General features: G+C 45.3%; 2 long non-coding RNA genes across 3 annotated transcripts; one reads left to right on the forward strand and one right to left on the reverse strand.

Annotated features, from left to right (window-relative positions):
* LOC114113790 (uncharacterized) lies at positions 1 to 18798 on the forward strand. Of its 2 annotated transcripts, XR_003588559.2 has the most exons (4): positions 1 to 134; positions 1621 to 1778; positions 18038 to 18181; positions 18551 to 18798. It is a non-coding gene; the product is annotated as an uncharacterized LOC114113790 (long non-coding RNA). The 2 variants fall into 2 exon arrangements; XR_006056346.1 differs by lacking the exon at positions 18038 to 18181.
* On the reverse strand, positions 15357 to 27159 carry LOC114113793 (uncharacterized). Its single transcript, XR_003588560.3, has 2 exons — positions 27100 to 27159; positions 15357 to 23609 (listed from the first exon to the last, which is right to left on the reverse strand). It is a non-coding gene; the product is annotated as an uncharacterized LOC114113793 (long non-coding RNA).

Below are 27159 nucleotides of genomic sequence, written 5' to 3' on the forward strand. Positions count from 1 at the left end.
AGACACATTTGCTTCTCGTAGCTCTGGAGGCTGGGAAGTCCAAGATCAACCTGCTGGCCAGTTTGGGTTTTGGTACGAGCTCTCTTCTTGGCTTACAGATTGCAACTTTCTCACTGTGTCCTTACATGGCCCAGGTAGGATTGGGGGGAGAGGGTGGACAGTGGGGGAGTCTTTTCTTATAAGATTTTTCTTGGGGGCACTGTAGTTGAGGCTCTAGCCTATTGTGTCCCCACATTGCCTGACGAAGTAATAAAACCACTCTTTCCTTCTCCTCCACAACTCTCTGTCTGAATTTCTGTTTGGCATTCCTATGCAGAGAGCCAAGATTTTGGCAACAGCATGAGCCACCTATTCTCCTTGCTTGGCCTCACAATAAAAAAACTTTTTCTGCTAAAAAAAAAGAAAAAAGGTTTTTCTCAGGCCTCTTTTTTTATAAGGACACTTGTGCTATAAGATTAGGGCCCTACCCTTATAAATTCATGTAACCTTAACTACTTCCTTAAAGGCCTTATCTCCAAATATAGTTCACATGAGGGATGATGTTAGGGGTCAACATTTGAATTTGGGGGAGAGCATGTCCATTTCAGTCCATAGAAGTGGGGAAAAGGTGTAACTCGGTCTAGAAAGAGACCTCCTTGGCTAGGTGGGCAGAGGGCATGCCTGGTGAAGGGAATAGCTTGGGCAGAAGGGCAGTGGCAGGGGTGAGCAGGCCACGAGGCACCTGGCATAGCTGGTACCAGAAGCATGTGCTGGGTGAGAAATAGGTTTAAGAATCTGGGGGCATGGCCAGATTATGGACGGTTTTGAATGCTGGGTGTTTGGAGGCTCTTTTAAAATGCTTGGTCTGTGCTTCATGTGCCTGAAAATAGGAGTTGAAGAAAATAGGAGTGGAGGAGGAAACACTGATTCAATGATAGGACAACAATAAGGCTTTGAATATGCTCCTCATAGGCACCAGATATAAGAAACCTAACCCTAGTCTTCAGAGGGGGCCGCTGTGGCTATGAAAGGTCAAGTGACCAGACTTAAGGCCAACAGTGAGTTAGTGGCATGCCAGGATTAACAGTGGCACTTGGCCGGCTCCACAGTGGACACCTCTTCCTTGGCCCCTGGGTACCAAGTAGTCAGAGGGGCCCAAGGAAATTCCAGGTGCTGGACTGGTGATGAGTGGATTAATGCAAGGTGAGAGCAGAGATGAAAGCAGCTGGAACTCCAGCAATAATCTGGATGAGGCGCCTCCACCTCCCATCTCCTCAACCTGGCTAGGGCAAGATCAGCCTACGTGAGACTGTTGAGCTGTTAGGGAACAGTGGAGAATGGATCTGAATGAGTTCTAAGGACTGAGAAACACTTGGAATGGGTGAGCAGGCAGAAATAAGGAAGGTCATTTGATATCTGTTGGACATTTTGGTTGCTATTATCATTGCTGTTTAAGATGGCACTCCGAACCATACAATTAAAGTTAATGCTTTAAATAGTAACACACCAGATTTAACCAAAATCCAAACAAAATGATGGTACAGACAGAAACATCTGGGAGATATTAAGTGTCTGTGGAGCAGTGGTTTTTCTAAGCAAAGTCCATGGGACTGACTTATAGAAAAACTATTTATTTTCTAGATGAAGAAACTGAGGCTCATAAAGAAGAAGAGCTGCTTAAAGCTATGCAGACAATGAGTGGCCGAGCCGGTTGACCCCAGATCCATCTGGCTCCAATGTGTGTCCTCTTGCCATCCCCGTGATGCTGACACTGGGCCTTTTTGACACTTGGATATCAGGTATCCATCTGGTAACTTTATTTTCCAAACCCTAAATAGGGACACATGGTCTGACAAGTGTGAAGTCACTTACGGGGACAAGAGGCTAGAATGTTTTAAATTAGGACCATCCAGGCAAATCCAGGACATCTGGTCATCAGAGATATCTAGGGGCTGCCCACACCCTTGGCACGAGGCTGGCTGTTGCCATTTAATACTCTTCCCCATCCTGAATGCCCAAGGTCTATTTTTTGGTTGGAGCATATGCCACAAACAAATGAGAAACTTTTAAAAAGATCAAACAGCTGGAGAGAGATTGCAGTGGACATTCTTTTTAGGGCAGCCTAAGAAGGGGAAGGAGAGCAGGGGAGGGCAGGGATGTGGTGAGGGTCAGAAGAACAGTCCTCAGCTTCCAGATCCCAGGAGGTGTGAGACTGTGTGAGCAGAGGGCAGACTGCAACTGGAGGGCTCGTCACCAGTCTCGGGAATGGGGCTGCCCTCCTATCCTCTCTCTTCATCTCTTCCATCTCTTCCACTTGCTCTTTCATCTTTTGGGACTTCAACTGCTCCCTCCCTGCCTTCCTCCCACTCGTGCTGAGAGAAAGGGTGTGCAGCTGTGCCTGGTGCCCCTTAGGGAGGGCCAGCAGCCCCTGGGGAGGAGAGATGACTTACTAGCTAGTGATGTGAGGGCATCAAACCCTATTCTGTGAAATGGGCCCAAGGGGACATGTTACTGTAGAATTCTGTCAGATCCTATGTGAAATTGTTCTGGAAACGATAAAGAATTGTTCATATTCAGTGGAAGTTGGGGGTCACTGTCATGTTGATATTGTTACAATCAAATACCAGTCTTAGAAACATTCATCTGGACAGGTGTGTGTTTGATGTTGTTTGTTTGACTCTTAAGAAAGGAGAAGTGAGGTGGGAGGGTATGTGTGTTTCTGTGTATACGTGCATGTGTAGAGAGAGGGAGAGAGAGAGATTTGGCATTTGCTGGAAATAATTTACTCATAGAGTATTAGAGACAGGCCTCAAAGAGTGTATAACCCATCCTCTTTACTTTATACATGAGGACACTATAGTCCAGACAAAAAGGTTAACTACTAGCCAGTGGTCACAGTGGACTTGGTCCAGGTCTCCAGGTCATCAAGCTGATGGCCCTCTGGTAGGAGAACAGGGAGGTGAGCAGGAGAGATGGGATCTCTAGTGTCTGGGTCTCACAGACCAACTGGGAAGTCCAACCCCAAGCAGAGAACCACTCCAGACTGTGCTGGTTATGGTGGGAGATCCAGGGATACAGCCCAGGTGAGAATTTAGCTACAGTCACAGCCATCCAAGTCGGATGGTTGGGGAGGACCTGGGGGACAGCTGGAATGCTGTAGCATTTCCCTCAGTGACACTTTGGGCTCCAATTCTTGTCTAGAAGTGGTTAGTTAGGCTTTTAACCAGCATTTGAATTCACATTTACCAGTCCTTAGCTTTCCCTGAAAAAACCCATAACATTATAGTAATGGCTCCTAAAACTTCTCTGCAAATGGTTAAATGTCTGTGATATTTAGCCGGTTAGTATATCCTTTGTGATCAGCCCAATGTACTAAAGGAAAGCCACTCAGTAACTGGCTGGCAAAGCTAATTTGTTATTCAAGTGTTTTAACCTATTGAGCTTTTAAAAGCATTATTCTTCCAAAGCATTTCAAGTCTATCTAGTTCTTCTTGGGGAGAACTGATTAGCAAGCAGTTTTTACTTCCCAGTACAAGTTCTCATTACAGTAACTCGTCTTGTTTCCCTTCTTTCCTGGAAACATAGGGAACCTCTGGAAGATGTTCATCTCTCCCTGCTCCATTGCACCGCCCATGAGTTCTTGTCCAAGGTGGGGTCTTAGGGATCTTTGATTGGATTGACCTGATGATCAGAGTAGGAGGCGTGTCCAAGTTACTCCCAACCCTCTTGAACCCCAAGCCTTGAAGTGCTCACAGCTCAAGTTATTGGCTGTGAAACTGTGGTTATCCTAATGCCTCATGTGAATTTCCACCATAAGCAATGGCACCTGAGTCTGGGCATCTTGAGGAAGACTGAGTAAGATACCAAAATGAGACCAAGGATACCGTTTGGTATCTTTGTGCTTAGTGTAGTGCCTTGTACATAGTACGTGATCAATAAATGTTTATTGGATGAAACAGAAATGAAACACACTTTTATTAGGCTACTTCTATCAGACTATGTATCATTACAAGTAAAAGAGATTTAAAAGACCATTTCCCGCTTTCGAAGCTGTACTGTTAGCTTCTTTTCTCAAGGTCACTGTTTCTGATCTGATCTCTGTAGTTCACACAAGAAATGACAACTTCCCTGTTACTTCAAAGTCCCTCTCTCCTACCTGATTTTTTTAAATTTTAACTTTTTAAAAGCATAGACTCATCTTTGATCTATGCCGGACAATGGATCTGTGTTGACAAGATGTTTTCCCATAGTTTCCTCATGTAAGTAAGCTTTAATGAGTTTACTCCTGCCTTGTTCTCGTCCTGAAAGGATTTTCTTTTTTGGACCCAGAGTTTATTATGGAAATTTACATTAGAGAATATTTCTGCATCTTTCTGGGCTTTTCACCTTCCAGTGATTAGGATAAGACCCTCTCCCCCAAGCCTTGTCCATTCTTTGGATTATAACTTTTTTAAAGAACACGATCTTGGGCTGCAGATTTATTCATGCGATGATTAACTGATCCAGAAGAACTTGACTAGCATGTAAATACTGGAGCTGGAAGGCAAGTTGAAAACCATTCCCTATACAGAAATGTTAATCTTTCTTTTGCCAAGGGGAAGCTCAGCAGTTTAACAAGTAAGGCGATTTCACACATTTTTATATTAAGTAGAATCTTGTGTCCTTTTCATTTGGTTGAGATTGTTTACAAGTAACAGGTAAAGGCTAAAAGTCCACAGAACCACCCAATCTTCCTGTTTTAATGTCAGTCCCACCAAAGATGTTTAGAGACATCACTTTTCTTACTACAGTATTGGTTAATACCACCTGCTAGTATTTAAGTCACTGGAACTATGTTGCCAGAGGTTGAATGACAAAACTATGTTTCCATTATGTGTGTGTGTGTGTGTGTGTGTGTGTGTGTGTGTGTGTGTGAGGGAGAGAGCTATGTGGTGGTGGAGTGCTGTGCTTTGTAGGTTCATACAATGTAACAAGAGAAGAGTCTAAGTTAAATGAACAGTGAAATTATAACAGGCTCTTCTTATGAAACAAACTCTCTAGATTTTTTTCCATATATCAAGAAATGGTTAAATTCTTCCATAAAGAAAAAGTAAATCTTTTTTGACTTTTAAGCATGTTCGGACTTCCCTGGGTGCTTGTCATTGGGTTACTTTTAGATGGAGAGCTTTGGAAAATTTGCATCCCTCTAATAGATACCAAATTGGAGACTAATAGTACATAAAATAGCCTGGGGCATTCTGGGATAAAAATGGCTCCAAGTTGACCTCTTATCCAGACTTCCATACTTCTACTCTCTCCAGCTCAGCCCTGTCTCTTAGACCAGGTCTAAAATAGGCTGTTTCCAAAGAATGGGTATTACCCTTGGGTTAAGTAAATATTTTGTGTGATTTTTCCACCTGGTCAATCAATTATTGGCTCAGATTATCCTAGAACCTTCTGGTTATTGTAATTTCTGTCTCTACCCCTAAAGAAAGAATCTTCTATTATCTCAACAATACACACACACATACACACACTTTTATAGCATTTTAAAGTTTTGGTGATATGCCTTAACTTATTTAAGCAAATTACACAAATAAAGTAAAACACTCAACTCTGTTTTGAGATAGACTTCGGTAGCACTAGTGTTATTAGATTTTATAAAAAGGAATTCCAGTTACAGCAACTACATTTATAAAAGCACAACTGGGGTGGGTGAAATTGGAGTAGTTCACTAGGTTAGATCAATATTCAATCCTGGCTACACATTCACCTGGGGAGCTTTTGAAATATACCCAGGCCTGGTCCACACATCAGACCAATTAAATCAGAATCTCTGGGGGGTGTGGCTGGAGCATCTGTATTTTTAAAAGCTCTTCCAGAAGATTCTAATGTGCAGCCAGTGTTGGAAATCCACAGAGTTAGATAAAAGGAATCTGGGAATCAGGAACACAGTGATTAATTTATGCCATGTTCAATAACAGAGTCTGATCTTTTAATTTAGGATAGATCTTCCGATGTTAGAGCTAGATAGGACTTTAGAGAGAATTTCTCATTGTAGAGAGGGGGCACTAAGGCAGAGAGTCTTATTAAGGTTGAATGACAATATAGGCAGGGAGCTCAACCAGGTACTCTGTGGCAACCTAGAAGAGTGAGATGGAGTGAGGGGAGCAGATGTAGGTTCAAGAGGGAGGGGACATATGTTTACTTATGGCCGATTCATGTCATTGTATGACAGAAACCAACATAACATTATAAAGCAATTATCCTCCAGTTAAGAATAAATTTTTAAAAAGGTTAAAACACACACACACAAGATAACATAGGCAGCACAAGCTCTAGAAACCAGTGCCTTTCACTGTATGCCTCTGCCCCTAAAAGTTATATTGGAAATTAAAAGATCAGATACACCTTTGTGTTCCTAAGTATCTGTTTAGGAAATGGTTTATGGTGGTGAAAAGAGCACAGCTTTGCTGCTCTCGGACCTGACTGGCATGAACATAAAGACTGCATCATTGATTAGCTAGATTTGATCCAGATTTGATCCCTGGTTCTGGAAGATCCCTGGACAAAGGAAAGCCTACCTACTCCTGGAGAATTCCACGGACAGATGAGGCTAGCGGTCCATGGGGTCACAAAGAATCAGACATGACTGAGCAACTAAATGCACACATCCTCTCTGAAGTTTTCTCACTTGTAAAACAGGAATTAAGAACTCCTTCCCAGCTTTATCACAAATAAGTCAAACATATAGTATGTGCTCAGTAAATTAAATAGTAATTATAATTATTAACTGCATTTAAAAAATCTTGGACTTTATGTAGAAATAGCTGCAGAGGGGATAAAAAGATATGTTAGAGTTTCTTTGCATGAAATAATCTTGCAAAGGTTGTTTTTGGTTTCCATTCATTGAAAACACAAATAAACCCCAACTGAAGCACTTCTTAGGAAGGAATGAATGGATTTCCAATCTGTGTTTTCTTGTTTACAGTGGAAAATATGCCATGCAAGGAAAACACAGGTGGTTAACTGATCAGTGCCTTCTATTTTTATCATATGCATAGGGCTCTAAGCATACAAACGCAAATATTTTAAGTAACAGAAAATGAAGACTAACTTCTCAAGGTTAAATGGCTTCAGGTTTCCTATACCAAATTTAGACTTTTTTTCTTTCCGCCATTTCTTGAAAAAGAGCTCCAGATCCCACACAAGCTGAATTCCAAAACAATTAAGAAAAACAAAACAAAAAAAGCTCACGATTAGCATTTTTAAAGAAACGTTTCTTTTCCCTTGGGGTCTTTTTGTTTTGTTCTGCATCCTTTTTGTTTTGCAAAAAGAGTATCCCAATTGGGAGAGGAAAGCAGCCTCCGCGGGTTGTGTGTTTGTGAAACGAAGATGGGAACAGAGACGCGGCAGGTCCCCGGAGAAGCTGGCCGCCCCCGCGTCCCCAGCCCCCGGGCGGGCTTGTGCGGACGTGTCTCGGGCGTGACCTCTGAGCAGCTGCGCCACCGGCTCAGCCTCGCGGCGGGAGAAACCCGAGCTCCCAACAAAACAGTTCCATCTTTGGCAAGTCCTCTGGCATTTAAGGCGCTGCCGGTGGGGAGAGAGACCGCGTGCCTGAGAGGCTCTGGGAACTCGCTAGCCTTCCCCTCCTTGGTGTTACGTTTCTGAAGGGTCTGAGCATCTGCGGTGGAGCCTCGAGTGTCTGGCCGAGTGGGGGCGGGGGCGAAGCCGGCCGTGGGATCTTCCTGGAGACCCGAGCGAGTCTGGTTCTCCATCCTCCCTGGGATGCGCCTCAGGACTTGATTTTTCCTTCTTTTTTCCCTTTCTTTTCGGCCGATACTATGTGGGCAACAGGGGCTGAGAAAATTTAAACCCTTACAAGAAGAAATCTTTCTAATAAAATCTTTCCCTCCCCCAAACTGATTCAGGTTGTCACTTTAAAAGTGCCCCTACCTGCCTGAAGTGCTGGTGTGCAAAGTTGAAACTGACAGAAGATAACCCGTTCTTTCAGGGAAAGACTCTGAAAGAGGCTCCATCGTAGTAGTTAACATTTACTGGGTGCTTCCTCTCTGCTAACCATTTTAATGCAATAATTCATTTAGTCTTCACAACAATCCAAAAGCAGGAATTATTATCACCGATCTCCAGGCAACAGAAGAGGCGCAGAGAGGTTCTGTAACTTGCTAAGGATCACACAGCTAGTAAATGGTAGAGCTGGGATTAAAACTTAGGCAGTCTGTGCTTGTAACTGCTGTGCTCACTGGACGAAAGATCCTGTTCTTGAATTCCTCCCCTGGCACACCGTATCTCAGCAAGGTGGAGAAACAAGCTCTGAGAAGTTGGGAAATAAGAAGTGACAAGGTCAGGATCTTCTGAAATGTCCTGACTTAATCGGAAGGAGCTGGGGCCCATGGCCGGGGTGGGGGTCGGGGGGTGTATACAACATTTATCAGGAATTGTGTATGTCCTGCTTTGGACATGTTGATGGTTTGTTAATACTCACCCTGTCATTCCCTGGAAGGGTTCCCTGGCAATTCGACTTATAGGAAAGTCATAGGACAGGCAGTGACAAGAGGTGAGGGTTGTAGTCAAGCGGCTACAAGCATTAGTCTGAAAAAAGGAGGGGTGTGAGCATGACATAAGGCTTCCCAGGTGGCTTAGTGGTCAAGCAGGAGATGCAGGTTCGATCCCTGGGTTGGGAAGATCCCCTGGAGGATGATATGGCAACTCACTCCAGTATTCTTGCTTGGAAGATCCCAAGGACAGGGGACATCCCCTTTATGGTATGCAGGAATAAAGAGTGGGATGAGTCGTTAGAGGATGCCGCTTTGGAGGAGAGGGCAGTGAGAAAGCCAAAGTTCTGGAATGGTTGGGAGGCTCATTTCTCTGCAGTATGGAAGAGCTAGAAGCTTGACTTTCCTCACACACACACAAACTTCAGGAAGTTCACTTCCCACTGGTCTGAATGCCTGTCTAGACTAATCTTCACTCACAGGTTCTATTACCTGTTTATGGTAATGGCCTCTCTGGTGCCATTTTATACCTGTGAAAGTATGCGTGCATGCGCCTACCGCGAGGTAGGAAGAGTCTTTTCCATGTGGCTCCCACTCCGGGTACCAGAGTGAGGGTCCTGGCTCACAGCAGCAGTGCAGAAGGTGCCACTGCCACCCACCTTTACGAGGACAGTGATCAGGGCACAGAGCAGCCTTGGGGCTGTACCTGGGTGTTACCAGGCCAACCCTCAGAGTACAGTGTTCCTTTAGACGGGTTAACTGTGGTGGGACATGATACCTTTTGTGGGATCCTTTACACTTACTGGCTGTGTGACCTTTGGCAAGTTACTTAACTTTGCTGTGCTTTGGTTTTGTTGTCAGCAAAATGGTCCTAATACTGATAATCACGTTAGAGGACTGTTGTTAAGAATTTAAATGAGTTAATAGAGGTAAGATGCCTGGCACATGGTAAGTTGCTTAATGATTAGCTTCTGCTTTTACTACGATTAGATCTATTATTATTAGGCAACTCTAGTCAGCTTACTTTGCCTCTCTGAATCTCATTGTTCCCATATGTAGGATGGGTGTATTGCTATCTGTTTTATAGGATTGTTGTGAGAATTAAATAGTGTTAATTACTGTTGTAAAGTGGGCAGTTTATGTGTTGCTTTAGCCTAGTTTATTTCCTAGGCGACGACTTTATTTTCACATATGAGGAGGTTTCCTGTAAGAGCTTCAAAATACTGACCGTAGCTGGTGAGGGTGCGGAACACTGCGTTACCTCAGCCACATCCCCTTTCCCAGCTGTAAAATGGTATAATAACCACCCGGAGGAATCTCAAGGACATTACGAGGGAAAAAATAGACAATAATACACAAAGCATTTTGAGCTCCTCTGAAGAGAGACGCACATAAATGGAAGGTGGGACTATAAGGAGGAGTAATCACTGGTTTCTCTCCCCCTCTTTTTTATTTAATGAGAAGAAAACCAGTCATTAGGAAGCATGGTCTTGTTAAAGCCATGGCCTGGGAAATTGTTCTCTTGGCTCCTCATCAGGGCTTGTGACACGGCAAGTTTTTGCAAAATGTGGGCAGCAGAGGACCTCCCCACAGGCTCTGTGATAGGTCTGCAGATTGTCAGGAATGTGCTGTCTGAGGGCCATGGCCTGAAGTGGGTGACGCACAGCCACCAGGGGAGCCTCCCCAGTCTCCTGCTCCCTGAGGAGGTCCCCCCACCAGGTCAACAAGGAGACTCCACCCAGCTCCAGAGCCTTAATCCCTGAGGCCTGAAGTCACCCTTATCTGCATGTTTGAGCTTGCTTTTGTCCTGGATCCAAGCTTTTCCACCCCTGGGCCCTCTTGGCCACACTGGGGCGACCGCAGGGCTCTGAAAGCTCCTCCCATCTGGTCTTTTCGCTTTAAGTTGATAGAGGAAGAAATCAGCTTACTTTCCTCAAATTGGCCAGAGCAGAGTAGGTGTCTGGGGCCTCTGCTTGCCCCCTCACTGTGCCTGGCTTCTTAAAGCTGCCTCTAGCTGGGCAGGCTCCCACCTCTCTGTGAGACCTAGTCTGCCCATTGTTCTTCTGAATCCTGCCAAGAGTCTGCCTTAGGAGGCCTGCCCCAGGCTTCCCCAGTGCCATCACCCTCTGCTTCCTCTGCTGCACTCTATTCGATATAGTGCGGTTTTTGTGTTGTTGTTGTTTAGTCGCTGTGTCGTGTCTGACAACTTGTGACCCTGTGGACTGTAGCCCCCTGTCCATGGGATTCTCCAGGCAAGAATACTGGAGTGGATTGCCATTTCCTTCTCCAGGGGATCCTCCCAACCCAGGGATCGAACTCTCCTGCTTGGCAGGCAGATTCTTTACCACTGAGCCATCAGGGAAGCCCTTGGTTTTTGTGTTAGTTCTTGACTTATCTCGGAGAAGGCAATGGCACCCCACTGCAGTACTCTTGCCTGGAAAATCCCATGGACGGAGGAACCTGGTAGGCTGCAGTCCATGGGGACACGAAGAGTCAGACATGACTGAGCAACTTCACTTTCACTTTTCACTTTCATGCATTGGAGAAGGAAATGGCAACCCACTCCAGTGTTCTTGGAGAATCCCAGGGATGGGGAGCCTGGTGGGCTGCCGTCGTTGGGGTCGCACAGGGTCGGACACGACTGAAGCGACTTAGCAGCAGCAGTAGCAGCTTGACTTATCTCACCTCTGACTCTGAGCTGCTGGAAGGAAGGGAAGGAGCCAAAGTCGGAGAGGTAAAGCATACTCAGCCAGGTGCCATGGCAGGATTATGAGCAGAACTGGCTGAGCTGATTCCTCCTCACTGCGTTGCTGAAGCAAGTGGAAGCCTTTCTGTAAAACCCTGAGACGGGCAGTTCTTCTAGAAATTATGGATGATTTTAAATATATAGAAAATACTGTAATAGGCAGGCATATATATACCATGCAGGTTACCAGATAATAATATTTTACCATATTTACCTTAAATATCTTATTTCTTTAATAAAACTGTTAGACTTGGAAGCAACTGAAATGTCATTGACAGGTGAATTGAAAAAGAAGAGATGGTGTGTGTGTGTGTGTGTGTGTGTATGTGTGTGTATATATATACATACACACACACACACACATACACAATGGACTATTACTCAGCCATAAAAAGAATGAATTATTGCTATTTTCAGCAAGATGGGTAGATCCAGAGATTATCATACTGAGTGAAATAAGTCAGATGGAGAAAGATAAATATCGTATGATATCACTTTTATGTGAAATCTGAAAAATAGTACAAATGAACTTATTTACAGAACAGAAACAAACTCACAGACATAGAAAACAAACTTATAGTTACCGAAGGGATAGGGGTAGTGGAGGGATAAATTGAGAGTATGTGGTTAACAGACATACACTAGCATATATAAAATAAATAAACAACAAAGATTTAGATAAACAACAAAACAGATAAACAGATAAACAAAATAGATAAACAACAAAAACTACTGAATAGCACAGAGAACTACATTAAAAATCTTGTAATCAACTATGATGAAAAAGAATTTTTAAAAGGAATATATATATACATATATATATGTATAACAAGTCACTTTATGTACACCTAGAACTAACACAATATTATAAATCACCTATACTTCAGTTAAGAAAAAAACTCAAAAAAGAAACTTTTAGGTACAGTTAAGGCTCTCCGTCTGCAGTGGAGTCCCACTTTCTCCTTGAGCTCCCCACTTGCCTTTCTCGTTGTGCAAGTGGCCCTTTATCTGCATCCGTGAATAGGGTTTAGGAGACTGGTAAACTGCTGTATTGTATGTGAAACTGTATATGCACATCTTTTCTGCACACATCACAGCTATTCAGGAAATCCTCTTGACTCAGTCTTCCTGTGGTCTCCACTGCTGCCACTGACCCACAAGCAACCATTATCTGCACTTGGGTCTTCTGCTACCTACGATGGTCACTGACATTGTAGAGTCTTAGCCGGATCCTCTTAACCCCTTTGCTCATATCCCATTAATGGCTCCTGATTTAACTCAGAGTGAAAATCAAAATCTTAGTAGCCCATAGGCTCTACGTAATATATTAATATGTCCTCCCAACTCCCCTGCTTCTCTGACTTTTCCCATCAAGGCTGCTTGCCCCTCTTTCTCTCCATCCAGCTACTCTGTTCTTCTCACTTTTCCTTTGCCTTGAGGCTTTTCCTTTTGCTTTCTGCACTCTTTCTCCAGGTACCCACATGGTGAAACCTCTCACATTCTTCAATTCTATGCTAACATTTCACTTTTCAATATGGACAACATAGTACACATTATTTAAAAATATAGCTGCATCCTCACCAATCTCTCTCTTGCTCTGCTTGAATTTTTCTTTTTCCGTAGCACCTGATTTCTAGCAAATTGTATGTGGGCTTATTTACTACATTCATTATTTCCTGCCTATCTTCTTCCTGTTAGAATGTAAGCTCCATGAGAGTAGAAATTTTTGTCTATTTTTGTCCAGTAATGTTTCTTTGGTCTCTGCAATAGTACTTGGCACATATGTGCGCTCTAAGTTTTTGTTGAATGATTAAATAGATAACTGAATATGAGCATTTCTTGCTGGAAAGTCCAGAATTTTTCATCAGATTTTCAAAAGTGTCTGCGGCACAAAAGAGGTTAAGAACCACTGATACAGTAAAGCATCAAAAAATTGGCTAGAAATTTGTTGCTTGCCAGGTGGCCTGTCTAAAGAAGCAGAAGGTCACAAGAGGGTTTTCTCTTTCTCCAGCTTGTGTTTCCCTGGAGAGCTACTGCTAACAGCTACTAGGATCTCCTTCCCCAAGACTGGCGGTGAGGCTCCCTGGACCCAGCCCTGGTCTGGCTGAGGTAGTGAGCCAGTGGGGCATTGCTGGAGAGTGGGGCAGGAAATCGGGCAGTGAGCCAGATCCAGAGAAGCTGTAATTTTCTTTACTCCTTCTGTGTCTGGGGGCAGAGGCCGAATGTGGCCACAGCCTCCTGAACTTCCTTGGAGGAGCTAGGCAAGATGCCCAGACCAACAGAAGCTGCTTCCTGCCTTCCAGCCTTCAAGTCTAGGCAAGGAATAAGACCAGGAAATCTTGCTACAGGTAGGAGCCCCAACCAGGGAGACAAGATACTGTCCTGTGATCGAGAGATAATAGGAGAGTAGGGGGAACCTGGAAAGCAAAATGATACCAAAGGCCATCTGGAGGTGATAATGGGAGTGAGTTGGAGGTGAGTCAGTTGGCTCTCAGGGCAGTTAAAAGACAAGTGGGTAATTGTGGGTGCAGTCGGCGGGTCACACACAGAAAATGAGGAACAAGTGGTTAATTGGGCCCACAAGCCCAGGATCCCGCCTGTAATTAGCAAATTGCAGGGCTTTGATATTTGCTTTGGTAACAACTTGTGTAGTAAATTGCAGGGAGGAAAACTGCACCCCCAGCCTGGGAGGTGATCCTGTGTTTGTGCTCCTTGAACTATCTTCTCACAAACTTGTAGGCAGTACACACATGAATATACCCCCAGCACTGGGAAGGAGGAGGTTTACCTTACCTTTCTGCAGGCTGACAGCAGCCTGTGATATGTTCTCTTTTCCCCTTCACCTCTTGCTTAAATTTTCACCAACCCCGGGGCTGAAGTTGAGGCCTGGCTTCCTGGTGTGTATTTCCAGTGCTCACACGCTGATTCTTAAGTTCCCTTAAACCACAGCCCCTGGTGCAGAGCTCCTCTGGCCAGAGATAGGAAAGGCCTTGGGGAATTCCCTTGTAAGCGCCATAGTAAGGGAGGAGGGGGAGTTCTGTTCCAGTGTTGTTAAATTTTGTCAGTGAAGATGCTAGTCCCTGATCAGAGAGTGTCCTTCATAGACTTCAGATCTGTATTTACCTCTGCCAGTTTTTGTGAGGTTCTGACCAAAATGAAAGTCAAAAATATGGGAGAATTGCACTGGGACTGTCATGGCAAAAGCTTATCAATTGCCACAGAGGCAGAGAGACTGGTGATCACGAGTAATGGAGCACTATGATAAAGTATCAGGAGACCTGGGTTTGATTTTGGGCTCTCTACGGACTCTTTGTTGGATCTTGTCCAGTTTCTTAAACACTTGTATATCATCTCTGTCATTTATAGGTCTGTTTTTATGGACTGATTTTTCCCTTGTTTATGGGTGAACATATTCTTGCTTCTTTATAAGTCTAGTAATTTTTTATTAGATGGTAGACATTGTGGAGTTATACTGTTAAGTATTTGGACTTTGCTGCTTTCTTTTAAAGAGTGCTAGACTTTGTTTTGGCTGGAAGTTAATTTACTCATGAAATAGTTTGATCTGTTTGAGTCCTGTCTTTGAGCTTTGCTATTCGGAGTCCAGAGTAACCTTCACTCCAGGAATAGTTCAGGATCTCTACTCAAGTATGACTCCCCTGGGCTCTCCATCAGTTGCCCAGGGGATCATCAAGAATTCTCCGTTTTGTTTGGTACACAACCATTTCCACCTTGTGAGAACTCTGGGTTGTTCAGCTTACTGCTCTCTGGTCATTTCTTTTGCCTCATTTTGTAGAGTTTCACCTTATACATACACATAATAATTCTCAACAGACTCAAGAGGCTATCTCAGCAGACTTATGGTGTTCTTTTCCTGTGTATCGCCCCTCTTTTGTGAAACTGTAATCCTCAACTCCTAGCCTCTTCAGCTTCCCCAGTCTCTGGCTTCTGTCTCCTCTGCTTATCAAAGCTTGCAGACTGTGCTCATAATTTCCAGATGGGAATTGCCTCCAAGCATAAATCCAGAGGTATGGTAAGGCTCATCTCATTGATCCTCTCTGTCAGGGATCAGTTTTATACTGCCTATTTCCCAATGTCTTGAAGCAGTTGTAATCCAATCAAGCCTAGAAGATGACATCTTGCTGTGTTAATAAAGCAGCTTCTCCAAGTCAGTTTTTATTTATGCTAAAAATAATATTATTGTTACAATAATATTTTCTTCAAAAGTTAATTGCAATAACTAAAATACACAATAGTCTGAACTAACGTAAAGTGATGTATATAATAAACAATGAAACATAAAACAAGAACAGTTAATAAACACTCATTCTATTTTTACTTTCCATTGACACCAAGAGTATGAATAGATTTGGCATTTTTATGAAATTATATAATTTTATAACTGTAAGGAATGTAGCTCAGAGACACTGAGTTGGTCCAAATGCTTCATTTTACATGAACAGACTAAGGCTTCATGAGTAACAAGTGGTTTTCCCAAGACCTTGTGGCCAGGGAGCAGAAGAATGAGACTGTCACTCAGGTGTCCTGGCTTCCCAGTCTGTGACACATCCATTCATCCAACGCACATTTAGTGAATATTTACTAACTCCAAAGCACTGAACTAACTGCGATGTTGCCTCTGTATCATGTTCTGGTTTGCAAAAATGTTTAAAGATTTATTTGGGGACATTATAGTAGATTCAATAAATCAGCATATAATTTTGGACGTCTCAAGAGTAAATCTGCCTGGCATTCATTAGAGTAGCCTACATCGTCCAAAGTACAGAAATGTGAAATGCTCCTCGCATTCAACTCCCGTGGGATAGTCCATTGTAGTCCCTTAGACATGTGAACGTGTCAGGTAATTACTGTGGTTTTATGGCTTTGTCTGTCCTGATGTTAGGGAAACTGAGAATTTACTCTGCATGCCACCATGCCAGTGATCCAGTCCAAAGATGGACAATAAAACTTTAAGGAAGGTGATCGGTAAGTTGCAAAATGTGAAAAGAGCTCCATATACAGTGTCCGGAGGCCTGGATTCTAGGCCTAGTTTGTTACTTCTCTTTTCTGGGCCTAGATTTTCCTGACTGTAAAATGAGCCCAATAGACTGAATGACCTACAACGTCCACTCCAGGTTGGAGATCTTAACACCTGAAGCTCTACCTGGAGCTACCCCTACTGAGAAGCATGATGAAGCTGGGGAGTGGTGGTGGGTAGGAACTGAGTGTGGAAGTGGAAGATGTGGGAAGCCTTCTAAACCCAAGGGGCAACAGGAGCCAAGCCGACTAAGCAGGGATCTGGCTAGCTTGGATTTTGTAATCTGATGGATTGCTGCAACGCAGAAAACAACGTGAAGACCCGTGAGGAAGCATCCACCTGCAAATGAAGGAGACGCGGGTTCCATCCCTGGGCTGGAAGATGCCCTGGAGGAGGAAATGGCAACACACTCCAGTATTCTTGCCTGGAGAATTCCATGGACAGAGGAGCCTGGCGGGCTACAGTCCATGGGGTCCAAAGAGTTGGACATGACTGAGCGCACACACTTTCCTCTTAAGATTACCACTGAAATAAAGATAGAAAATTTCAATATATTATATAGAACTCCACTCTTCTCCTAGAAAATGGTCAGGGTTTTATTCATTCTGGTTTGCAAAATACCAGTGAAAGGAGATAGTGGTATATGAGATAGGACATGTTGATCAGGAGGAGATCATAGACAGCCTTGAACATCAGGCTCAAGGATTAGTCATTTATTCTGTAGGTTGTGGGGAAAGATTGAAAATTTATGGGCAAAGGCTTATATGATCAGATCTGTGTTTCAGCTTTCTGGTTATAGTGTGGAGGGTGGACGGAGAACAGGGGAGTTGAGACAGACAGACTGGCCCGGTGGCTGGCACAATAGCCCGAGTAACAAAGGATGAAGGATGCAAGAATGAGCTCCTTATCAGAGAGTAAGAACAGTGTTCATGAAAAAACACCAAGGATGGAGACCAGTTGGGGCCTTTCTACTGACAGACATGGGGAGAGAGAGGGGTCCACATTGCTTCCCCATGTCCTCGCCCATGGGATGGAGTGACTGGTGACTCAGAGTCACCCCCAAGCCAGAACGAAAATAGAAAGGGGCTTGAGAAAAAGACAAATCTGGGTGTTCATTTGGTTCACTCTGAGTTTCTTCTGTGGTAAAATAAGGATGAGTGCATGTATGTCTTGGAGTTTTTGTAAGGATTGATGGATTAGTATACATGAAAGTGCCTAGGACATATGTCTATCCATCCATCATTTGATTAAATCTGTGCAAATATGGAGGGAAATAATTAGTTCAACTGGGACCATATCAAACATTTCAAATTCACTTTGAGTAAAGAGATCATGGCTGAGCGGATCTCTATGGGATTGGACCGTTCTACTCCCAGATGCTAGGCTGGGCCACAGTTCAACGCCAGGAAGTTGTTTTTGGCAACAATAGATGCCTTTCTTTCCCTTCCTTTCATGACCAACCTCCCACTGCAATCTATTTCTAGGTCTCTAATTCAAATGGAGTAAATGGCAAAAGAAAGAACACCAACATAAAATTGATGTGTGTACTTTTTTGGTGGCCTCCTCTGAGGACACACCTGTGCTAGGCACCCATCCACAGATGTGTAAGAAATTGTTACTTGGATTTTTCTCCAGGATTGGACAGTAACATCAGAATTGGGTGGCCCAGGCAAGGGTGGCCTTGCCTTGGGAGATGCAGACACTTTGGGAGGTGAGAGTGTCCCATTGAGCCTAAGGTCAGCTGCAGATCTTTTTTTTTTTTTTTTTTTTCTTTTGCTGCAGATCTTCTGTGTGATGAGCAACAACAGGCATTATCTCTCAGGCTTTCGATCCTTGCTCACTTTGCGCACTGCTCAAATCAGCCAAACCCTTCTGCTCTGGCCTCCTCCTTTTTTCTCAGCTCTCAGGGCCCAGCATCTTGAGCAGGTGAGAGCCTTCACTCAGCCCTTTAGTCTTGACTGCAGTGCTGTGTGCCAGCCATGCAAAACAGAAGCAGGGAGCACTGTCAGGCAAGCAGGGATTTTAGCCCTGCCAGATCCCTCATTTCCTGGTTTCTTTCCTGCCCAAGGTCACAAAACCCTTGGCAAAGCAGCTGCAGCTACAATCTCAGATTTAGAGAAAGCCTGCAGGCGCTGACTCCCCTTCTTGGCTTCTAACCCAAGCTGGATGTTGTACTTTTAAACACTCAGCCATTGAGGGAATGGGCCCAAGTCCTCTCCCCTCAAATCTAAGTATGCTTGTGACTGCTTTGATAAGTAGTATGGCAGAAGTCATATTTTGTTCCTCTTACTCTAGGTCATCAAAAACCATGTAGCTTCCACCTTGTTCACTGGAGACTTAGTTCTCTGATCAGCAGTCCCTGCTGAGCCCAGCCCTGCAGCCATGTCCACCCATGAGCCTGCCATGTGTGTGAAGCCATCTCAGACCCTTCAGACCAGCTCATCTGCCAGCTGAGTACCTCCAAGCAACCATAGGTGGTGCCCAGCCTGAATTCCTGATCTGCAAAAGCTATGAAATAATAATAAAGTGGTTGTTGTAACCTACCAGATTTTGGGGTGGTTTGATATGCAGCAATAGGTGACTAGAACACTAGACATAAACAGAAGAAACTTTGCAGATGGCTTTTTGATTTCATGTGATTTGCCCTATCGATCTGCTTCTGACCATGACAATTCCATTTTGCTTGAAACTTGGATCACGTTACCTCTTATCTGAGCCAGAACTTCACCTGGGTTCACTGACAGGTCCCTGAGCCACAGTAAAGGTCTCATGCTTGCCGGTGCAGGTTTGGTTGTCATTAACTGTCCACTCCAGTTATTCCGACACAGCCCTGCATACCGCCTTCATACAAAAGATCTGCAGAAATTCGAAGTGTGGCTGCACAAGTCATTTTCCGTGGATCCCGAGAAACAACGTGGAGACATTTTCTCACCATCTTCACATGCAGAAAGGGTATCTTGCCTTTTCTTGCCTTGTACCTGCCTTCACGTGTGGAGTACAGGATTTCTAGGTGGCGATTTTTCTCCCCTATTACCATCATTCTTGTCCTTACATTGCAGAAGCCTCTTTTTCAGCCTTGATTTGGGGGGAAGTTCCCAGTTTCCTGAGTGAGGTTTAAGTATGGGAGTAAGGGTGGGCTGTGTCCCCATGGTTAAGCTCTTCTTGCAGTATGCCAACAGGACAGGTGTGGACCTGGAGTCAGAAGGATGTGGGTTCAGTCCTGAGCTCTACCACATATAAGCTGTGTAACCCTAGAGTAGTTCCTTAATCTCCGTCAGTCTTAGTTTTCCCATTAATTGAAAGGAGACAGTTTTCACCATTTTCACAGGAAATTTGAGGCTATCTTAGTTTGGGTTTGGCCGGAAGCAGATCCTGAGATGAGGATGTGAGTGCTAATGGTATATTTGCGAGGCAGAGGGAATGCAGGCAAGAAGTGTGGGCAGTGGATGGGGAAGGGAAGGCAATCAGTTAGTGGTTCGCTGTCAAGTCAGATACCACTGGGGACAGCTGCAGCTTGATCCCAGCGGAGACAGTCTTGGAAAGTATAAAACACATGCCCTGAAAATTATTCTCCCTGAGGGGCAAGGGAGTTGGGGTATTTAAACACTGACTCCTCTCAGTCTATTGGCTGAAGGCTGTTCCCCAGAGGGGGTTAATTTCCCAGAGAGAACAAATGTCCCAGCTCAAGTGGACAGCTCCATTCTGCAAAAAACCCTCAGGCCCAGAGACAGCAATCCTGGAAGTTGGATGTTTTCTGGAGCATACTGCAAGGATGAAGTTGGAGGCTGTGCTGTGATAGCATCAGTTAGAGGGGATTGAACAAGATGTATATAAAAAGCTGGGCTACAGCAGACGTCTAACACATACCAGCTCATTTCTCCCCTTCCTCCATCTCCTTGGCTCACAATGACCTCTGCCTTCTCTTGTCTTTATTGAATACCTAGGTACTTTGGTATTTGATATGTACTGTTTTAGGCTTCTCAGGTGGCACAGCTGTGAAGAATCCACCTGCCAACACAGGAGATATAGGGTTGACCCCTAGGTTGGGAAGATCCTCTGGAGAAGTAAATGGAACTCACTCCAGTATCCTCGCCTGGGAAATCACATGAACAGAGCCTAGTGGGCTACCAGTCATGGGGTCACAAGAGTTTGACATGACTTAGCGACTAAACAACAAGAACAAAGTACTTGTTTAGCCACTGATAGCTTGTCCTTCAGATAAATACTAGTAAATGCAGCAAAGATCAGCTCCTCCCATTTCTTACACTTTGTTGCATCTCCTATAGTACCCAGCTTAGCAAGAAATATATGGTAGATAATAAGTAGTACATACTAGTCAGACAACAGAGGCCAAACCACCTTGGTTGATAGTGGGAAGGGCTTGCACAGGTCTGGTGGAGTAACATGTTAAGGTGACACTTTAACATAAAGAGTTAACATAGATAAAGCATAGTACTGATGCCAGGGATGGTCTGAGCTTGTAGTAAGGTGACCAGCTGTCCCAGTGTGCCTGGGACTGAGGGATTTCATGGGTACTTACTTTAAGTGCTAAAACTGGTATAGTCCTGGGAAAATCAAAATTGGTCACCCTAACTCATATGCCAAAGTATTAAATATGAAATTTGTTTTTAACCAGAACACAAGAAGGAAGAGCTCTGTAAGAGCTCTTGTAAGATTTCCAAGGCGCTAAGAGGAAAGCTTCTAGATACATCACAAAGGTCAAATTCTGAGACTTCATAAGAAACTCCAGTGAAAGAAAATCTGAGCCAGAAGAACTGGAGTCCCATTGATGAACTTTATGCTGTGTGACTTAGGAAATTTTGCTAACCTCTCTGAGCCTCAGCTTGCTCACCTGTGAAGTGGAGAGGAGAGCCCTATCCTGGTTTAGTCACAGGGGCTGAGGCCACCACTACAAGATCTAATGGAACTGGAAAACTACTCACTCATAGTCCCCTTAGGATGACTAAGGCTGCCATGAACAGTTTCCTTGGAATACAGTAGGTTCAGGTCATCTTGATGAATAAGTGAGAGATCAGTCACATGAGGAAATATCACATCTCCATGTACAACACTAAGACCACGCAGATAGAGTCATAGGATCCTGTCCACTGATAGACCAACCACAGTTCAGCTGGTACCTAAGAAGGCATCGATCCCTTCCAAGATCAAGGCCTGGACATCGTATACTAAGTAAAATGAAACACTCAAGTCATTAGAACACTTAGATCCCAAGACTGTGAAGCTTTGCTTGCCTGTCCCCTGCCCGCCTCTAGCGTTGTTCCTGTGACCTGGGTCGACTGCCAGGAAACCTGGACTCTGATGTCACCTGCAGTGCTGCCCTTCGTGTAGGGCACAGTGGTCCTTTTTATTACCTTAGTATTGTGCTGTGCTTCCTTCCTTCCTGCTAACCTCTGTTGTGATCTTGTCTCTAGTCAAGTCTTGTCTCTGGACCCAGCCTCTCTCATCTGCTTTTTCCAGAATCAGATCTATGGATGTGGGGCCTTGCAAGTTGGGTCATATGACTGGGGCTCTACTAGATTTGCGTGTGTCTGGGTCTCCTCTTATGGCAGAAAGCAAAGAACTAAAGAGCCTCCTGATGAAAGTGAAAGAGGAGAGTGGAAAAAGTTCAGAAAACTAAGATTGTGGCATCCAGTCCCATCACTTCATGGGAAATAGATGGGGAAACAGTGAGAGACTTTTTTGGGGCTCCAAAATCACAGCAAATGGTGACTGCAGCCATGAAATTAAAAGACACCTGCTCCTTGAAAGAAAAGCTATGACCAACCTGGAAAGCCTTTTAAAAAACAGAGACATTACTTTACCAACAGAGGTCCATTTAGTCAAAGCTATGGTTTTTGCAGTAGTCATGTGTGAATGTGAGAGTTGGACTATAAAGAAAGCTGAGCACCGAAGAATAGATACTTTTGAACTGTGATGTTGGAGAAGACTCTTGAGAGTCCCTTGGACTACAAGGGGATCCAACCAGTCCATCCTAAAGGAAATCAGTTCTGAATATTCATTGGAAGGACTGATGTTAAGGCTGAAACTCCAATACTTTGGCCACCTGATGTGAAGAACTGACTCACTGGAAAAGACCCTGATGCTGAGAAAGACTGAAGGCGGGAGGAGAAGGGGACAACAGAGGATGAGACGGTTGAATGGCACGACTGACTTGATGAGCATGAGTTTGAGTAAGCTCCAAGAGTTGGTGATGGACAGAGAAGCCTGGCATGCTGCAGTCCATGGGATCACAAAGAGTTGGACATGACTGAGCAACTGAACTGAACTGAGTTTCCCCTCTTGGGGATCCAAGGAATGGCTGCTGAAGGACTTAGAGGACGTTTGATGACTCTTTGGCAGCACATTGAGGAGCCTCCAGATTAGTGGAGGCCCTTAACAGGGAGCACGCGTGACTTTTAACCACCTGACATACACACTAAAATATGATTTCCCAGTCCTATTCCCCCCGAAGTTCTGATCCAGTACAATGGATGTGGCCTTTTAAGTAAGCTGCTGATTTCCTTCTGGCATACGTGCTCTGTTTAGTTACATACTTAGAACTACTGCTGAGAATTGGTGTGCTTCAGTCAAAGAGATATTCAGGCTAAGCTAGGAATATGTTGTTGTGAACTCTTCAAGACCGAGAATGTGATATTTAAAAAATAATTTAGCCTTTGGTGCTTTGCCTCAGGTGCTAGTGTAGGCTGAGATAATCATTATTTAGAAGGAAAAACAAGTTTTGGGGTGTTTTTCATTTTCTGATTGTTTGGATGTTGGTGAAATGAAAAATTGACCCAAGGTCTTGGAAACATTTGTTACTATTATCTCTTCTGTCCTGACATTCAGGAAAGTGAGATGAAGAGCCTGTGGTACTCTTTTCATAGATGGAGAACTCGGCCAATTTCCTTGGCTAAAAAACAAACAAACCCATGAGCGTGCGTCATTTTACTGTTTCAGTGTGTCTGTGCATGCATCCCTTTCCTCAGCCTTCACAGGAGACTGTGCAGGTGAGAGCGTGGTCTCTACTCTGCAGGGCAGGGAAGCTAGGCACCGGGCAGCTCTGCAGCCTGCTGAAGGCCAAGGGTGGATGAGTGACGACACCAGCACTGACTGGCTTCTGCGGCTCCTGCCATCATGCTCTTTTCAACACGTCCACGGGGCTTCCTAGAGGTCCTCTGAGACTGGAACCCGGAGACCGTGATTGTTGGGGAAGCAAGCTGTGTTTTCCAGGCCCATGGATGCTTCTCACAGGATTTAAGATCCACTGTGACTGTTTGCCAGCTCCGTCCTCACATCACTTCCCAAGCAGGGAAAAATGAAAAGAAACCTGCTCCTGATGGTTCCTCTTGGATTTCTGGGATTAAACAAGGATAGATGGCAACTTAATTTAAAAGAAATGGAGAAAAAAAAAAAAGTAGATGGAAGTAACAAATGGACACAGCCCACAGACGTGACACCCTCCCCCGCCCCCTCCCCGGCTGCGTACCTGCCTCCCATCACAGCCCTGTGTCTGGCACCTTTGTCTCCCTCCACCCCCTGCAGAGCACCAGGGAGGCGGGGTGGTGAGCAGAGACAGTTGTTAGGATTTATGGGGCCAGTGCAGCCCCTCTTCCCACCCGCGTTGTAGGGAGGGGAGGCAGGATCCCTTTCCTCCTGGGTAAACATTTTCACAGGAAGCATTTATCAAATGTCAGCAGGGCAGTGCGGGGGTCTGGGATCAGTCAGGCAGGATCTGCTTCTCTCCTGCTCTCCTGGGCGGGCGAAGGCTGTGGGGTTTCTCTGGCCTGTTCACACCCTCTCTGTCTCGTGGCCCATCTTCTCTCAATCAGCTGAGTGATGGGAGCAGAGAACAGATCCTAGGACACACTGGGTCCACTCCACTCTTTTTAATAAACAGGGTTTCTGCCAGCCTGAGCCCTGGGGTTCCTGCAAGCCTGAGCCCTGTAATGAAACGAGCTGTCCAGACCCTTCTAGAAGAAATGCTGATAAGGAAATGCCTGGAAAAGAGCTAAGCAAATAAAGCTCCATGACTCCTCAGGGGCTGGCCTGTGCTGGCCTTGGACTCTGAAACCATCTCCCTTCCTCCAAGGGGGGACTTGTACTTAACTTTTCAGGTTGGGAAAAGTTGGCCAAGCAGGACCCCTGATTCAAGGCTCTCTCCTGAATTTTCATATTCTGGTCCTTCTACAGGTGCAGCAAGCGAGAAGCCTTCCCTCACCATGCCTGCTTTTCCCTCACCTGCCTACGGCCTGTCTTTTCTTCTATGAGAAGCAGTATGAAGTAGTGAAGAGTTAAATCTCAACTCTGATGGCTACTAACTGTATGACCTTAAGCAAGTGGCTGCACCTTCCAGGGCCCAGTTTCTTTATCCATCGTTTCTTTTGTAAATTAGCTGAGCAACGTCTCTGTTGGCACTGGGTGAGGTGTTGGACAAAAATGTTACCTCCTTACAGGTTTGTTGTAAGGATTAAACCAGACAATTCAGGGAAACACTTAGCAAATCGTAAAACAGGGACTTAGTAACTGTGAGCAAACACAGTTATCCTCTCTCATTATTTCCCATCTGTCTTTGGAGAATTTGAAAGCCTATTGGTAGCCTTCCAGGCTTCCGACCCTCATGTCATCACATAGAACCCTCTTGCCCTTTTCTCTGGATCAAGGCTGCTTTCTTCCCAGACTTCTCTGTGGAACCACAGCCCAGTCACTCTCACTCACTCGGTATTTTAACCATTCAACAAAAAAGCATGGAAGGTGTTCTTTGCGTGGCAAAGAGGAATAAGAAAAGGCAGGAAGGGGGCTGGGGGCAGCAGAATACATCGCCAACGGCAGCTCTATCAGAGACAGAGGTGAGACTAAACGAGCAGTAAGCAGTGCTCCTTCTGGGGAAGAAGTGGTCATTTCCAGCCAGGAGTCCGAAGAAAGGCTTCATGAAGGAGGAGACACTGGGCTGTGCTCTGAAGGAGGAGGGTCAGTGGGTCCTGTGGAGGTGGGAGCATGCTTGAGCCGGGAGTCCCAGCGCCAAGCAAAGGAAAGCACTTCGGCCCGAGGAGGTGATATCTTTGGTCTCCGGCTGTCACTTAGTTGTGCAGACTTTTTAAAGCTTCCACTGGATTGCCAATAATACTTGTGGGTTATCTCTCACATACATGCTGCTTAAATCTCACAAAATATTGAGTCAGAACAAGAATTCTTATGCTTACTTTCCAGATGAGGAAACTGTGACTCAGCCAAGTGAAGGGTTTTGACTGTGTACACAAAAGTGGCCTGTGGGAACTCAGGTCTCGTGGCCCCAAGTCCAGAGCAGTTACTGTGGCATAAAACTGCTCCCACTTCCCCTCGTTGCCCCCTCTCCCCTAACCCTGTTGACTCATCCCACTTCACCTAGGCTGGTAAAGTTGGTCTTTGGAGGCAGAAGAGCTCTGAGCTGGTCCCTCGGCCTCAGCTGATGCTGCTTCAGCACTTGCCAGGACTCTGCGGTAACATCCTTAGATATCCTCCTGTGTCCATCGGATGGCCTCCAATCCATCTTCTGTATTCACGTCTACGATAACCTTGCTAAAGATGAGATCTGACCATGTGGCACTCTTACTCGAAAACCTTCAGTTGTTATCCTGCCTTTTATAGGACCAACCCCAACTCCTTCACCTGTTCTTCCAGGCCCTTTAGGATCCATCCTGCACTTTGGGCCTCTCCCAAATTCCTCCTTTGGGCTTCCTGTGTGTGAGATGCTGAATTTCTTACAGTTCCCCAGATCCTTCAAGCTGTCCCTCTCATAGTTTTGGGCCTATGGGGCCTCTGGAGCCAGACTTCCTGGTTGTAATAGTCAGACCCACCACTTGAATAGCTGTGACAGTGATTACAAGTGCTTCAACAGCACTGAGTCAGCTTCCTTATCTGTAAAATGGGGACGATCCTAGAACCCATCCTGGGAGAATGTGGTACAGACTCCTCTTCATAGATGTATGACGATTAGCCTGAGGTTTGGATCATAGTAGGTGTTCAGTAGACACTGCGGGGCTGTTTGCAGTGCAGGGAAACTTTCCCTGGCTGGTGAGTTTCCTCTGCTGGACCAGTTCTCTGGCTCCTTCTCAAGTTGCCTCCTCCAGGAAGCCTGCCGCCTCTGGTGTGTGCCTCTCCCCCGCTCTCCTGTGCGCACAGGCGCCTGCATGTGTCTATTCTGTGCTCCCCCCACTGTAACTGCTGGCCTGTGTGGGCCTCCTCACCACACTTAGAGAGCTGGGGTCACATGTGAGCCTCTGTGGTGCTTGCTGTGTCCAGCATGACCCTGATACGTGAGAAGTTCTCATTCCAGTGTGTGGAGGGGACATCGGTGTGCATGGCTGGCTCTGAGGGCCCCGTCAGTGGCCCTGTCACTGCTGTGTTGGGTGACTGACCATGGACACCCCTCTCTCTCTTTCTTGCCCTGGAAATAGAATGGATGACTGGCCTTCCTGGTCTGACAGGTCCCAAAGACCACAGTACCTCCAGGACCGCAAAGATACCACCCCGGAAGGTATGACAAGCTTTGGCAATGAAACAGTTAATGTCTTATCACGGCATGTGAGCCCGGGGTGGATTTAGCAGGAGGTCAAATGGCTCACCACAGAGCCCAGCTGCCTTCTGAGGCCGTGTGCTGTGTTATTCTTGGCACATTGTATTGTTTCTTAAAGACGTGCCCCCAAACCATACCAGCTTCAAGACCCCTGAATCCCGGCGGCCCTAGAGCTCATCTTTCCCCAGTGAGTCTCCTCTCCTTCTCTGTGTCTGGGGCTCCAGGTCCAGGAGGAGGACCAGGAGCCAGGGCCCTGTGGCACTCTGCCCTCTCCTGACTTTCCCACACTCACCTGTACTGAAGAGCCGCTCTGGGAGTTGCCAGCCTCCATGCAGAGCCCCTCCCGTCGCCC

This window comes from Ovis aries, chromosome 1 (assembly GCF_016772045.2).
Source record: "Ovis aries strain OAR_USU_Benz2616 breed Rambouillet chromosome 1, ARS-UI_Ramb_v3.0, whole genome shotgun sequence".
NCBI lineage: Eukaryota > Metazoa > Chordata > Mammalia > Artiodactyla > Bovidae > Ovis > Ovis aries.